General features: G+C 33.6%; 1 protein-coding gene across 15 annotated transcripts in view; it reads right to left on the bottom strand.

The window, feature by feature from the left end:
• MARCHF1 (membrane associated ring-CH-type finger 1) overlaps positions 1–15,922 on the bottom strand; it is an 861,947-nt gene that overhangs the window by 739,573 nt on the left and 106,452 nt on the right. Inside the window, exon 1 of one of the 15 annotated variants that reach the window (XM_078069402.1) lies at positions 13,807–13,822. The exons of the other annotated variants lie outside the window; for them this stretch is intronic. The gene's annotated coding sequence lies outside the window, so the exon portion shown is untranslated. Of the gene's footprint in view, positions 1–13,806; positions 13,823–15,922 lie in introns of those variants that run through there. 15 annotated transcript variants of the gene reach the window in all.

A 15,922-nucleotide genomic window follows, 5' to 3' on the forward strand; every position in this document is an offset into this window, starting at 1 on the left:
CAAAGTATCTACTACTGCAACACAAATCCCTTAAACTTAGCAGCATAAACAACCACCATTTTATTTTGCTTACACATTTTGTAGGTCAGGAATTTGGACAGCATGCAGTGCAGATGGATTGCGTCTAGTCCGAAGATTCTAACTTGGAAGTGGGGTATAGCTTAGTATCTGAAATATTTCTGTAGCTCCACTCCAAATTTAGAGCCTAAAAGGGCACTCAATGAATACTTGTTGAATATATGAATGTATGAATTAATAAATGAGTAAGAACATGAAAACACTAAAATTCAGTGTGATTAGCTTTCAGGACTTTCCTATGTCCTTCGCCTTTATAAGCAAAACAAATTTACTATGTAAACTTTTATCAGGATAGAAAAAGCTGTATTAGTATTAATAATATAATAGAACCAAGTAGTAACTAAATTAGGACATTCAATAATTATTTCAAAGTAAATTAAAGAGAAACTATCAGTTACTTTTAAGAATTACACACACACACACACACACACAAAATGGCTGTCTTAGGAACTAAAAAACTGAGAATGTGCAATATTTATGTTATGGCAGAATGTTGATGCAAAGTTTGTGTGGTAAAGCTTCTAATTAGAAGCTTAAATTATAGAATATATTTGGAGGATTGACAGAGATGTTCCTTTTTAAAGGGCAGAATATGTTTTGACTAAATGAATAATCACTGAAAACCATAATTTAAAAAACATTCTCAGGGCACCTGGGTGGCTCAGTCGTTGTGTCTGCCTTCAGCTCAGGTCATGATCCCAGGGTCCTGGGATCGAGTCTCACATCAGGCTCCTTGTTCAGCAGGAGCTTGCTTCTCCCTCTGCCTGCTGCTCTCCCAGCTCATGCTTGCTCTCTCGATCTCTCTCTCGCTCTCAAATAAATCAAATATTAAAAAAATAAAAATAAAAAACATTCTCAAAAATTCATAAGTTCATCTGTTAGACAACAAATGCTAAGTATATTGCCTATTATAACCTTTTCTGTATCTCATTAAAATATCATTCTAAATAGTTTGTTGTTTCTTTAAGAATCACATAACCTACTTTAATTGAAAATACAAAGAATCTTTCAGTAAAGTGGTTAAGAATTTGAATCACTATCAAAATATCATTATATATGGTATGGCACTAAGGCCAGGTAAATCCCAGTTCTATGAGATATTTATTCAGAAATAAATATTGCCCGTGAATTAAAAATTACCATCAATTAAAGTACTTCTTCTCCTGTGATGCATTTTACTGAGTGAGAAACACCATTGTACTTAAGTTGTTTAATAAAGATCTCATTTTAAAAAATATTTTGCAAAAGAGACAAAGGAATGCTTCTAATATCTTTGGCTCGAACTACAGTTTTAAAGACGCCACTGTCTCAGTACTTCTGCACATAAATTCAAAACCACAGTAAAAATGAATTCATTCAGAATCTCAAAGTATTTTATAAGCAATGACTGGCAAATGTTGAGACTACTCTCATATTACAGAACATCTACTATAGCAAGGACTGCACATATTTTTCTCGGTATATTCATTAATTCTAGCCTCATAAATTTTTTAAATATTTTTGGGAATCACATGAGCAAGAACTCAATCAATACATACCCATTTATTTATTCAACAAATAATAATGAATACTATAGGAAAAGTTTCATTTACAACCCTTGAGTGGATACCAAGATGAAGAATATATAGATTCCCCCATCAAGAAGCTTAAGGACAAATGGGGAAAGAGGACATGTAATTAATATAAAGCAGCAAGTACTGAAATAGACAGATGAAGTGGGAATTTTTATTAAGAAATGCTTGAATTACTTGAAATCACTGGAAAGAAGGAAAGTTCTGAGTTGCACTTTTAAAACATGGGTTTGATTTTGGTAGTACAGGTATGAGGAGACATTCAGAGGCACTGCTGCTGGGAGGAACATAAAGACTCTGAGAAAGGAAAACATGGGGTGTATATGTAAAATCAAAGCAACTTAGCGTGATGAGAGGGAAAGTTCACAAAGAGAATAGTAAAAATAGAGAGGGAAATGTCTAGACACTCCATTATTGAGGGCCCTGAATCAAAAACAATATAAGTTTGGCTGTATTTTGTGGGTATTAGAGAATTCCTTGAAAATTCATTAGTAGGGAAATGACGTACAGAACAATATTTCAGAAGTTTTTCATAACAATGCATAAGAACTAAATAAGGAAGAAAGAGTCAGGCATCAGGAAGAACAGTAAAAGCCAGCTTTGAAATGATCCAGGCAATTAGAGCCTGACCTAGAGTATAATCACTTGGAATCAAATTCAAAACAATTGATGGGAGTTCACGGATTTGATGTGGGCAAAGCAAGGAAAAGCGCAAACTGCAAGATGACGATTTGGTGACTGGATGGAAGGTCCCAGGGACAGAAATGGAAAACTCAGAGAGAGAGGCAGTCAGGGAGGGAACAATTACTGAGCACCTCCAGACACAATTCTAAGCAGATTTCTTCTGTTATCTCATTTAACCTCGTAATAGGTGAAACTGAGGCAGGTAGGGTGAACTGCCCAAGATGATAAAGCTAGCAAGTGACAGATCCAAGAAGACGATCAGTAGATGAGTCATTTGCGTCCTGCTGAGTTAAAGAGGTGTAACATTCAGGTTAGCTGTACTGAGTTGGAGCTCCAGAGAGAGGGCAGATCCAAGACTGATGTGCGGTGAGTCAAATGCATAATAAAAGCCATTTAAGTTACAGAATGGTAATGGAGAGAACATAGCATTAAAACAAGGAAGAGAGAGTGCTGCTTAGAGAAAACAGAAGGCAAATATTTTTAAGAGTAAATATTCAAAGGAACAATTACATCCTATAGATCTTCATTTGTTATCAGATTTTAGAATGTTTCTCTCACAGATCCAAGACAGAAGATGCTCTGAATGCGGGAAACATGGGAGATAAACCCTGAAAGTGCGCAGCCCTAATAGTTTCAGTATTATTTCAATCTCATTGTGTAAACTGGGAAATAAATCTAGAGGAAAAATGATAACTCAATTTTCTACCCCAAGATTTCTCAATTAGTAAACCTAGTATCACATACATTATATTAATAAATGATATTTATTTGCATTTTGAGAAATTGTTTCCCATCCCAGGGTCCCCCAAGTTGATTAAATAAATAATTCAATAATTAATCATAAATCATGATCAATTAGAATTTGGTTTTTTAATTATCTGTTACAACTAAAGCAGTTTAAATTTTAAAAATTACTAGAATCTAGAGAAATAGGATGATAAAGTATTTTAACAACACTGACCACAACAAGGAAAAGGAGGAACTATAAGGTAAAAGGGCAATGAAGAAGAGGAAGAATCAATCAAGGCCTTCAAATCCATCAACCAGGAGTATCTAAATGTGTGCTAATTGAACTAACTCATTATTCCCTGTTTTATTTTTTTTGTTTTTAATTTGGGAGAGGAGCCCTGAAAAGACTTGAAAGATGTCATTTCTTCTTACATTTAACAGACCCACAACAAAGATCAAGAAATATACTACAATGAACAATTATTATGAGCATCATTATTTAATACAAATAAATGGTCAACAATGTGCTAATCATTACATAAAACTAAATACTTAATATAAACCTTGTGTTCTTCTTTTCTCGGAGTTATTCATTGTGAACTGTATTTCCCTAGCAAAATCTATTTGAATTTGCTTTTTCTTAACATTGTATCGAATGCCATTTCTTTCTATAGTTCTAAGGTATAATACTCTTTCAAACACAGAACATACAATTATATTTACCCAATTCAAACTCACAATGTTTTGCTTCCATTTTATGAGATGATCAATAGAAAAAGATAAAGTGTAAGCCATGAGACTGAGAATATTTGAGGACATTTATGTGTAATGAAATATAACGTTTGCCCTGGCAGCTTTTCTTTCTTGGCCCTTCTCCTAGTCAAATCCTGCACAACCCCACAAATGCCAAATTTAGCTTCAGGCCAAAGAGAAATTCACATAGAAACAATGATCAGTTTTGATCTTTAAATTGTTGTTTTACACAGCATGTAAACGGATGTGGTTTTGCACTCTTATGTATCAAGACAATGGTAAAGGCAAAGTACTTCATGTAGTATTGATAAAACAAAATTTTTATTGCTGCCTCCTTTATAATTCACAGTGATTTTGAAAAATTCAGGACTTGGCTTCAATGAAAACACTTCTGCATTGCTTTACTCACCCTCCAGCAGAATTCTCCGCATAGACAACAACACAACACACCATAGCTGACCGCTAAAAAAAAATAAAATCTTAATGGGACAGAAATAAAGCTAGAAACAAAGAAATACATTTCAAAACTGACAAAATAATGAATCAATAACTTTGGGAAGGCTAAGAAAGACATGTGAAAAATAATTAAATAATTTTATTCCAAAAAAGTCAAAAGCAGCAATGGATTTTTTTAATGATTTTGATTGTTTAAAAAAATCAAGAGTTTTCATCTTAGATAAACCATCACAAAATAAACAGCTTAGGGAAAGAAATACTCAAATTACTCTAGAGATAATATGATTACTAAACCTCAAGTAGATTTGAATTTTTTTAAACCTGCTTATATATGGATGCAAAAAAAATTCTAGAAGAGGGGCGCCTGGGTGGCTCAGTTGGTTAAGCGACTGCCTTCGGCTCAGGTCATGATCCTGGAGTCCCTGGATTGAGTCCCGCATCGGGCTCCCTGCTCGGCAGGGAGCCTGCTTCTCCCTCTGACCCTCCCCCATCTCATGTGCTCTCTCTCTCTCATTCTCTCTGTCTCAAATAAATAAATAAAATCTTTAAAAAAAAAAAAAAAAAATTCTAGAAGAGATGATTAGCCTTTATAACTTAAGCAGTACAGTGAAAATGAGAGTTTATTGTATAATAAGTATAATTTAAGCCAGTGTTACTAAGAATATATTGACTTAAATTTTTTTGGTTCTTCCTTCATCAACTGTTTAGAAAAGATAGAATAGATATTTTTTTTAATTAGTAACTATATACATCTTCAAAAAAAAAAAAAGAAAAAAATAGAAAAATCACTAAAGGTAATCCCAGGGAAAGGGAAGAAACACACCCAGCAAAAAATTTAGCCCATGAAGCACTGAGAAGTTCCCTCCCAGTATAGCCTCATCCTGAAGGCACCTTATTCCTCATAGCCATGTGTAAGCTCAGCACCAGCGTCAATATTGAAAAGTGGTCTCAGCTCATATGGCTATGCCTCAAAGTGTCATTTGGAAGGCCAAACACCTGAGAAAGGCCAATACTATCAAAAAGAATCAACAAATTTTACACATTAAAAAAACTTAGATATAAGATGAATTAATAAATTAATCAATATTAATTTATTAAAATAAGTAAGCTAATCTCAGAGAAAGGAGGGAAATGTTATTTACATGAAATTAGCGCAGAAGATAATGCAACAAAATTCAACAGTAATAATAAAACTAAAAATGAAAAATATAAATTGTTATAATACAAATTCAACAAATGACTAAAGAGGGAAATGAGGAATTCAGAAATTTCCAAAATCTACCTCTTAGTAGTTTCAGAGAGGGGAAAAAAAGAGTTAATGTAAGTGAGAATGTAAGTTAATCTGTATTTGAAGGAATAATGCCTAAGAATTTTCCAGAGTTGGGAGAAGGGGAAAAATGAGAGGTTAGTCCTCAAATGAAAGACCCATGGTATAATGAAAAGGATTAAAATACTAGGGTGAAAGAATGCAGTCCAAATGAAACTTGAAAACAAGGATAAAAAATATCTAAAAGAATTCAGATAAAAAATGACAGATTACTCCAAATTAAAGAAAGTATACTACCTCTATCTTATAATTTGCATAATTAAATATAAGAATGAATGAAACAACATCTTCAAAATGCTATGGCAAAGAACTGAAATCTAGGAATCTTTAATAGTCCTACTTTCATTCAAGAGAAATGGGCTCAATAAAGGTATTTTCAGACATTTGAGAACTTAGAAAGTAAACCACATGCAAAGCTTTTTCTTAGTAAAACTGTATGATACCAAGAAGAAAAAATTCTGGAAGGAAATAAGATGCAAAGAAGAAAGAAAAACTAAAGCAACTGAATTAATAAAATCTATTGTAATATTTAAATAGGTACCAATTACAAAAAATGTTTTATATTGAACAGGTTGATTTTTTTTAATTAAATAAGTTGATTTTTTAATTTTTCATTTTCAAAAAATGTTTTTAATAAGACATTGGAACTAAAATTCCAGACAGTAGGAGAGCAGTGGTGGATTACAACAAAAATACAGCCTATTTAGTATATTTGGTATATTGATTTGGGGGGGAAGTTATGAATATTGATCAAACCTAGACTTTATTTAAACAGATACAAGATTAATTTCATATTAAAAACATAAGCATATTCCTCGGCACTTAGTCTAAAGAAATGAAAACATATGTTCACATAAACATCTGTCCACAAATATTTATAGCAGGTTTTTTTTTGGTACTAGACCAAAACTCAAAATAACCCAACATCCTTCAAGGGGTGAATAGATAAACAAAATCTGGGACATCCATAAAATAGAATACTACTCAGCATTAAAAAGAAACAAACTATAGAATCACAGAAAATCTGGATGCAGAATGGAAAAAAAAAATCTCAAAATTTACAGACTGTATGATTCCATTTATATAACATTCCTGTAATAATACAACTTTAGAGATGCAGAATAGTGGTAGCCAGGGTTGGGCTCAAAGGTAATACTACCATAAAGGGATAGTATGAATGAGTTCCTTTGTGGATAGAGCAGTTCTGTATCTTGACTGGTGTTGATTATACAAACCTATGCATGTGATATATGTCACAGAAATACATACACACATATAAAAAATGAATCATGCAAAACTGGTGAAATGTACAGGCTACTTAATTATATACATATCAATGCCAGTTTGGGGTTTTCGATAATGTGCTGTAGTTATGTAAAATGTTACAATTAGAGAAAACTGGGTGATAAGTACATGGATATCTTTATCCAATTTTTGCAATTCCATGAGTCTATAATTATTTCAAAATATAAAGCTGAAAAAAAAAAACAAGAAATAGAAACAAAAATTTAAATATAGCCCCTAAAAGAATATAATTTATAAATGCCAAACCAGTAAGGGCAAAATGCAATGATCTAACAAATGGCAAGAAAGTTAAAAAAAAAAAAAAAAAAGAGCAAGCAAAAACAACAACAAAAAAACCGTAGAAAAGACAAGATAATATGGCAGAAATTAGTCTAAACTCTTCAATAATACCATGCATGAAAATATGTTACATTCAACTATTAAAGAGATGGAGAATATCACAAGTAACAAGATCCAACTTATTTTACTTGTAACAGACACACCTAAAATCAAATGGCACAGGATTGTTGAAAAAAATAGGATGCCACAAGTAATCAGACAAAATAAAATAGATGTTGAATTATTAAAATCAAAGAAGAAAAGTTTGTCCAAATGTATATGTGCTTCTGAAGTGAGCATGAAAAGTTTGTCCAAATGGACAAAGATACCAAATGATATGAATCCCAAATATTTATGCATCTTACATCCTTAAAATATATATAGAAAAACTGATATAATTTCAGGAAAGTCAACAAATTATAAAGCATATTTGATAACTTCATATAACTCTTTAGAAACTCTTCAGGCCAAATACCTAAAAAACAAGAAATACATTGAAGTTATGAATGACACAATTAACAAATGACCCGATTGCTTTATGCCTTCAATAAATAGAGAATAAAACTTCTAATCATATACTAAAGGAATACTTATAAAATCTGACTTCCTAGTAGACTATGAAGGCATTCTCAAGAACTACTAGAAGTAATATAGAAATTCAGTAAAGCAGCAGGATACAAAATTAATATCCAGAAATCAGTAGTGTTTCTATACACTAATAACAAAGTTGCAGAAAGAGACATTTAAAAACACCACCATTTACAATTGCACCAAGAATAATAGAATACCTAGGAATAAGCTTAAACAAAGAGGTGTAAGACTTGTACTCTGAAAACTATAAAACCCTAATGAAGGAAATTGAAGATGGCACAAACAAGTGGAAAGATATTCCATGCCCAAGAAAATTTTTTTAATTATATCATAAAAGTCATTATCTAATCAGTGATCACAATACAATACTTAGAAAACAACAATAAGAGTCAAATAAGAATCCAAGTATCTGGAAATGCTATAATTCAAATACTAAATAAAAGAGAATTACAAGCTTAAAATTGAATGAAACTAGGATCACTGTTTTCCAAAACCTTAGGTTATATCGAAAGTGGTACTCAAAATAAAATTTACATCCCTAACTGCATTTAGGTGAAAACAAAAAGACTGAAAATGTGTACTTACTTATAACACAAGTCAGAAAAAAAGAAAAAGAGAAAAAGACTATCATAAAGATAAAAACGAGCTAACAAAATTTTTAAAAATTGATATTTTCAAAGAAATGACTGAATAGACGAGAACAGACAAGAATAATCAGAAAAGAAAGGAAAGAAAACACAGGCATTATCAGTAATGAAAAAAAGGGGAACTGACTACAGATTGAAAAAGCCTTTAAGTATTATAAAAGAAATCATGAAAAATATTATTAAATATTAAAATAATTTTGAAGTACTGTAAAATAAATTAAAAGAAGACTTCAACAGCTATGTCCAAGACATACTTAAAGACAGGAATATAAACTGATACAGTCAGTTTGGTGTGTATTTTTATTTTTTTAAATGTTCATACTGTATTACCCATTAATTCTATTTCTAAGTGTTTTTTATTTTATTTTTTTTAAGATTTTATTTATTTATTTGACAGAGAGAAAGATAGCGAGAGCAGCAACACAAACAAGGGGAGTGGGAGAAGGAGAAGCAGGCTTCCCGCTGAGCAGGGAGCCAGATGTGGGGCTCGATCCCAGGACCCTGGGATCATGACCTGAGCCGAAGGCAGACACTTAACGACTGAGCCACCCAGGCGCCCTGTGTTTTTTATTTTAAAAAATACATAAAACACTCTCAGATGAGAAGGCTATGGGAAAGCCGATGTATTCATAAATTGATTACACTAGTGTATTTGTTCTGAAGGGAAATACAGGAAAATAAAATTCTTAACTTTTTAAGATAGAAACAATATTTTTTAAACTTCCATATTTTTATGTTTTGAATAATATAAGTGAAAGCCAGCATCAAAGCAAGAAATAGAGCCAGTGAGTAAGCGAGAGAGAAAGAAACCTTTTTTTTTTTTTTTTAACAGTTTCTGGAGATTTATTCTGTCCCTTTATTTTATTTTATTTTTTTTATTTTATTATGTTATGTTAGTCACCATACAAGAAAAAAGCCTTTAGAAGGTAACACCATCTTGCTAGAAGTTGGGAGATCTGAGTTCTGGTTTCTGTTCCACAGTTAATTAGGGGTGTGATACTCTTCCTAATTCAGAGCTTTAATCATCTTCTATCCTAGGGATTAGAGTTAATCTTACTTTTGAGTCTTAGAGTTCTTTGCCACTGAATGCAATTGTTAAAATGAGTTTCTGCAATATGAAAAGAAATACTATGTCAAGGAAATGTACTTGGAGGCGCATGTTTTGATCATTTTATGGAGACATTTTATAATGCATTTCTACTTTTGGCTTCAAAATATAGTGTAGCCCTTTGATTATAAATATGTATTCAAAGAATGTCTGAATTTATTTCTTTATTTTTCATCATTCTTCTTGTTCACTTTAATAGTTCTGGTTTGATTATTTTGGGAAATTGTTATCTTTAAAGTCTAAGGCTTTTATTAATGGTGAAAAATAACGTCACGATTATAGAAGCAAATACTAACCTTTGGGACCCAAAAATATGTCAGTATTTATGAACCAGCATAAATGAGATTATAAAATCAAGTATATAGTCATTGAAAATCTGTCCATCCTTGTGTCAAATGGTTAGCTCATTTTTCAAAAAGCAGAGAAAAACCTACCGAACATTTCCTATAAAATAGGTACCATGTTTTTAATACCTATAGGTGAAACCTAGGCATTTTTCCAGCCAAAAAAAATTAGCAATAAACAGTAAATCTGTATTAAATTAAATTCACTGAGTCTAATCTTCCATGATGAAGAAGGTAATCACATTCCTCCTAACTTCATGCCACACCTGTGCATCACCTACCCATCAACATTGGTTGTTCTATAATGATTAATTAGGATGCAGAGCTGCAATAAATAGTAGGCAGATAACAGTTCAGCAAGTTTGCACTATTCAACTTTCTGCTTTCTTCAGGAACGGTGAATATATGTGACTCTTGAAGCAGATGTATATATGTAAACTCTACGTGACCCTTGAAATAGCGTGGGGACATAACTTCCAGCATTTGCATAGATTTAGTCACTCTAAAGTAACCATTAGATTTATGATGTTCAACACTTTGGAGATCAGCTAAACCATTTCAGTTACCATTCTGTAACTTACATATCTGTAATTACAACTATCACTATCTTAAGTGGCCACCAGGAAAAACTGTGGTCCAACAGTGGTTCTGAACTGGGGCCATGCCCAGCAATGATTCAATTGATTTGGAGTAGGCCTCAGCATAGGTTTTTAGATGTCTCCAAGTGATTCAATGTATAACCAGGATTAAGAACCACTGACCAAGTTGTGAAAAGATAATACCCAAGAAATGTGGAGGTAAGTTCTTTTCTTCTTGACATTAAAAAAAAAGTGTAATATAAAGTTTTCTTTTCTCTTTTCTTCTAACTCAGGGGTCTAGTTGGCATACTTTTCCCAGTAACTGTTCCACCTGCTGTACTTACTTACCTGATGTGCTCCAGGGGCCTCACTTTAGGTATTTCTCTTGACCAACCAAACATGACACACAGCTGAAGTCAGCAAAACCTGGTTGATAATTTCACTCACACTATTTTCCCTCACTCCAGAGATTTACTAAACACTTACAACTTTGTGTTTAGCCATAGGCACTCATAGAAACATCAACTTTAGTAGACATACAGAATCGAATTGTGTAACAGTATGTATAGGACTAAAGAACATTTATCAAATATTTAGTACTTGGAGTATGCAAAAGTCCCTTGATAGCTATCAGCTGTCAAGGAGTGGGGAACACAAAGATGAGTAACTCTACCCTTAACAAGCCTACATATACACCAATAATACAAAAGTCTAAATACATAATGAAGAGATAATATAGTGTTTGTTTTTTATTTTGAAGCTGTTTTGTTAAATTCTTCACATATATAATTTCATTCAATCTTCATGTTAAGGATTGAATAATGTCCCCCCAAAATTCTTATGTTAAAGTCCTAACTCCTAGTACCTCAAAATGTGACCTTATTTGAAAATCGAACATAACTGTGTAAAATGAACAGGGGTGGGGGCATGCTAATCCAATATGATTGTGTCCTTATAAAAAAAAAAAATGTCATGTAACATTGGAGTTCTGCTACCACAAATCAAGGAACTACTGGAAGCTAGAAGAGAGACCTGGCACAGTCCCTCCTCTCTCATTTTCACAAGGAGCACAGCCCTGCCAACATCTTGATCTTGAACTTCTCACCTCCTGAACCATAAGACAATAAATTTCTGCTGTTTAAGCCACTCAGTTTGAGATACTTTTTTACAGTAGCCCTAGAAAACAAATACGCTTCATAATCTGATAAGGTAAATCATTATCTCCACTTTACATCTGAGGAAATTATGCTAATTGTACACCCAGTCGAAATGAGATTGCTATTATGAATGGGGAGCCAATCTCCTTTCATTTTCCAGACCACACCTGGGTGGACAACTCAAAAACCACCACTGGACTTTGTCGAACTTTGGGCAGGTAAGATACCAGCACTTGTTTGGGATATGAAATAGGGACATACAGTGTTCAGTTATACTGATGCTCAAGAGTTTGTCACAATGACAGTTATGAACTCTCAATCACAGAAGAAAAAGGAATAAGGGGGTATTCATTGAGTGGGATGAATTTTAGAGTGAATCAAAAAATATTGTATCCTGTCCCTCATCCATGGGAACCAGAGAGATCTTGTAATGGTAAAGATAATGGGAAAAAGTATGAGTATTTACTCCCCAACTTAGTAAAATAGCATAAGTTAAAAATGGTAGCAAGAGGAGGAGGGCAGAAGGGTGGGTGAGAAGGGTAAGAGTTGACAAGGGCTGATTTTATTAAAGACTTTTAGGAAGCTTTAAGCAGAAGAGAGTATTATTCAAGTTGTGTGTTTTGTGTATATGTGTGTTAGTGAGAGACAGCAGGCAAAGGGAGGCCTAGAAAGACTACAGGAATGAGAATCAGAGAAAAGCTAAGACAGAAGAGATACATGCACACTTAGAGAGACAGAAAGCAATGGCACGAGAAGGAAAGTAAAGAAGTTTTAATATGTGTTGTGAATGTAAACCACAAAAACACATTTGATATGTGCAAATATGTATATGTGTTTAAAAATTTAAATTACACTGAATCATTTTTTATACCTTTTAAAATGAAAGACCATGCCAAGGTTAGAATGAGGCAGGTTAACTTAATAATACATTGATGGAAAAGTAAAATCTCCTTCTCATCTGTAGGGTAAATTGAAAAACACTGCTTGTAATCATTCCTTTCTACTAATGAGGAAACTGAGGCATGGAGAGTTAGTGTCAAAACTGAGATACAAAATCTGTCACCATCATTTTGAAATTTTACCACTAAGTAATTAGAAATTTTGAAACTAGAACAGAAGACCATTATCAATACCTATTTCAGAGCCAATTATAATTCTGTAAAGTAGTATAGATGAAAATCACTTCAAGGAGTTTATAAAATATCCAGATGACAGTTATGGACACTGTCCTTGGATTCCTCACTGAAGAAAGTCTGCCAATTTAGAATACATGTTTCATTCAAGTAGCTAAGGACCATGCCTGGCTAACACTAGGCACTCAACATTCCTTGAAGGTGAACATTGCGCATGTTTAAGTTGCATTTTTTAAAAAACACCATTTAGAGATATACATTTGATGGAATCACACTTTTCCTCCCAACTTACACCTCTTTCTTTGCATTTACATTAGCATGGGCTACAGGGCCATGGGTTATATGGCACCTGCTGGTTTCCTCCCTCACTCTGATCCAGCCACTCACACAAATTTTAATTCCTAGACCAACACAAGCTCTTCCCACATGCAGGCCTTTGTATCTGCTCTTCCTTGCCTAGACTATTTTTCCCTGACAAATTACTAATCATTGATCGTAATTCAGTTTAAATGGCACTGACTCAAGGAAGGCTTCCTTAACTGCTCCCCCTCTCCTACTAAATTAGGAACCACTGTGTGACCATTTGGTACTTCATCACGTTTATAATTTTAAAATAATTGGGAGATTTCATTGTTCAACATCTGTTTCTGTCAAGAGACTCTAATTCCATGAAGGCAGGGACCATGCTTGTTTTTTCACCCCTACATACAATTAAAATAGTGCCTGTAATATGCAGTAAATGTGAACTAATACTAAAAGAATGAGTAAGTAAATGAGTGGGTGTCTTATTTTTAGAACAGAATGCTAAAGGGATCATAAAAGCTATACTCAAACAGATCATTTTTGAGAAATATAAGTCTGGTCTGGTCTATTTTTCCTTGGATACATGGCCTTGTTAAGTCTCTTAATCTAACTTCATATTCCATGATAGAATATTATTCAGCCTTAAAAAAGAAGAAAATCCCACATTATGTGACACCATACATAAAACTTGAGGACATTATGAGAAGTGAAATAAGCCAGTTACCAAAGGCCAAATACTGCATGACTCCATGAGGCATCTAAAATTGTCAAACTCACAGAAACAGAGAGTGGAATGGCAGTTCCAGGGGCTAGAGAAAGAAGGAAAGGGGAAATTAGATATCGCTAGATCTTATCGCTAGAGAAAGAAGGAAAGGGGAAATTAGATATCGCTAGATATCTTGGCTTACTCACATTGCTTAACTGGAATTTCAGTTAAGCAATGTGAGTAAGCCAAGATATCTAGCGATCATGCCTATATACAACATCATGGCTATATACAGCAATACTGTATTGTATACTTAAAAATCTGTTAAGAGTAGAATCTCATATTAAGTGTTCTTACCATAATAAAACTAAAAACAAAGACAAGAAAACATGAATAATAGCATTTGCTATCTTGCCCATCTCAAAATATTACTAAGGATCAAGTGATATATCAAATACAAATGGGATGGCATTAGAAAGCCATAACACACTATTAAAATAATACTAGCAGAAATGGTTATTAATATTATCATTAGAAACCAATTACATTTCCAAATTACAAATATTAATAGTTATTATAGCCTTAAATGCACTCATTATTTTGGTCCATTCTCAAAACAAATAAATGTCTACATATTGCCTCTGAGATTCTAATCCACAGAATTCCTGGAATACACATTTATCAGCACTGTGCTTTCATGGTACCAGTGGGTCTCATAACCCACCTAACCCTTTGACTTTTAAGTTTATTTCTCTAAATTTGAAAATTAAATATTTATTTTTATAGTTCAAAAAAGAAAACAACATTGATGGATTCCCTCCAGTGGTTGCCTATTTCAAGAGGAACAATGTATATAAAAACAGGAGTTAGATAAACAAACTCAGGGCTATCATACAAACAAAATTTTGAGAATTTATTTTAGTCTTAAACATTTGCATTTTAGTCTAACAAAATAAAATGGACAAAAGCAACTTTTAATAGAACCAGTCACTAAAAGAACATGCTAAATTCTTCTTCCAGTTAGGTGAAAAACAACAGAGGTAAGTTAATAACTGAATTCAGCAATTTAAGAAATATTCATTAACAACCAAGTATGTAGTCAATATTGAGTAAGTTGCTAAGGCTTGGTGGGATAAAATGATGTGACTATCACAGTCCAATATTCATGGAATTTAGATGCCTATGAAAAATCAAGATAGACACAAATATCTAAAATAGAGGTCTATATGTCTTAAGAGAGTCAAAGAAAATTTGAGAGATGGAAGTATATAGAAGGAAGGTCATTTCTATTAGAGTGACCAGAGAAGAGATCATATTTTGAAGCTCTGAATATGGTATATTCCGGATAAGATATTGTGGCTATTTCTAAAATGGCTTCCAGTGATCTCCGCCTCCGAGCAATCAGGCTCTTTCTGTAATCCTTTCCCCCTGAGTGTGGGCTAGACCTAGTAACTAACTTCCACTGAAGAGAATATAACAAAAGTAGTAAGATATCACTTCTGAAATTGGGTCACAAAATATTCCCTCCCTTCCTCCTTTCCCCTCTTTTTATCTTTCTTGGTGCTCACTTGGATAAAGCCAGCTGCCATGTTGTGAGCTGCCCAGTGGAGAGGTCCACATAGCAAGTAACTGAGTACTAGCTCTGGCCAACAACCAGCGAGAAACTGAGATCCTCAGTCCAACAACCTAAGAGGAACTGAATCGAGCCAAGGACCATGTGAGGGAACTTGGAAGAAGGTCCATCCGCAGTCAACCTTGAGACGAGTGCAGCAACAGCTGACACGCTGAGTCACACTGGAGTAAGGGGGGAGGGCTGGAGACAAAGCCAGGGTTCGTACAAAGTACAAAATTGGTTTTGAGATCCTCGTAAGTGCTATACACTCAGTGAAAGTGTGAACTAGAAATAAAAAAATAAACTCTGCAAGACAGCCAGTTAAGTTTTCCTATGGTCTTAGCCGTGAGTGCAGGGGGAAAATGTTTCTGTGGAGTCTGTAACCAGAATTCAGTTCTCAAACAGGTTTCAGCCTGAATTCACACCACCTGTTTGTTTCCTCAACCTGCAAGCTGAGAATTTAATTCAAAATGGTGTCAAGTTGGTAACAGTCCGAAGCGCCTGATAGAAATAAAATAAATC

The sequence above is a fragment of the Halichoerus grypus genome, chromosome 3, assembly GCF_964656455.1.
Source record: "Halichoerus grypus chromosome 3, mHalGry1.hap1.1, whole genome shotgun sequence".
In the NCBI taxonomy this organism is placed as follows: domain Eukaryota; kingdom Metazoa; phylum Chordata; class Mammalia; order Carnivora; family Phocidae; genus Halichoerus; species Halichoerus grypus.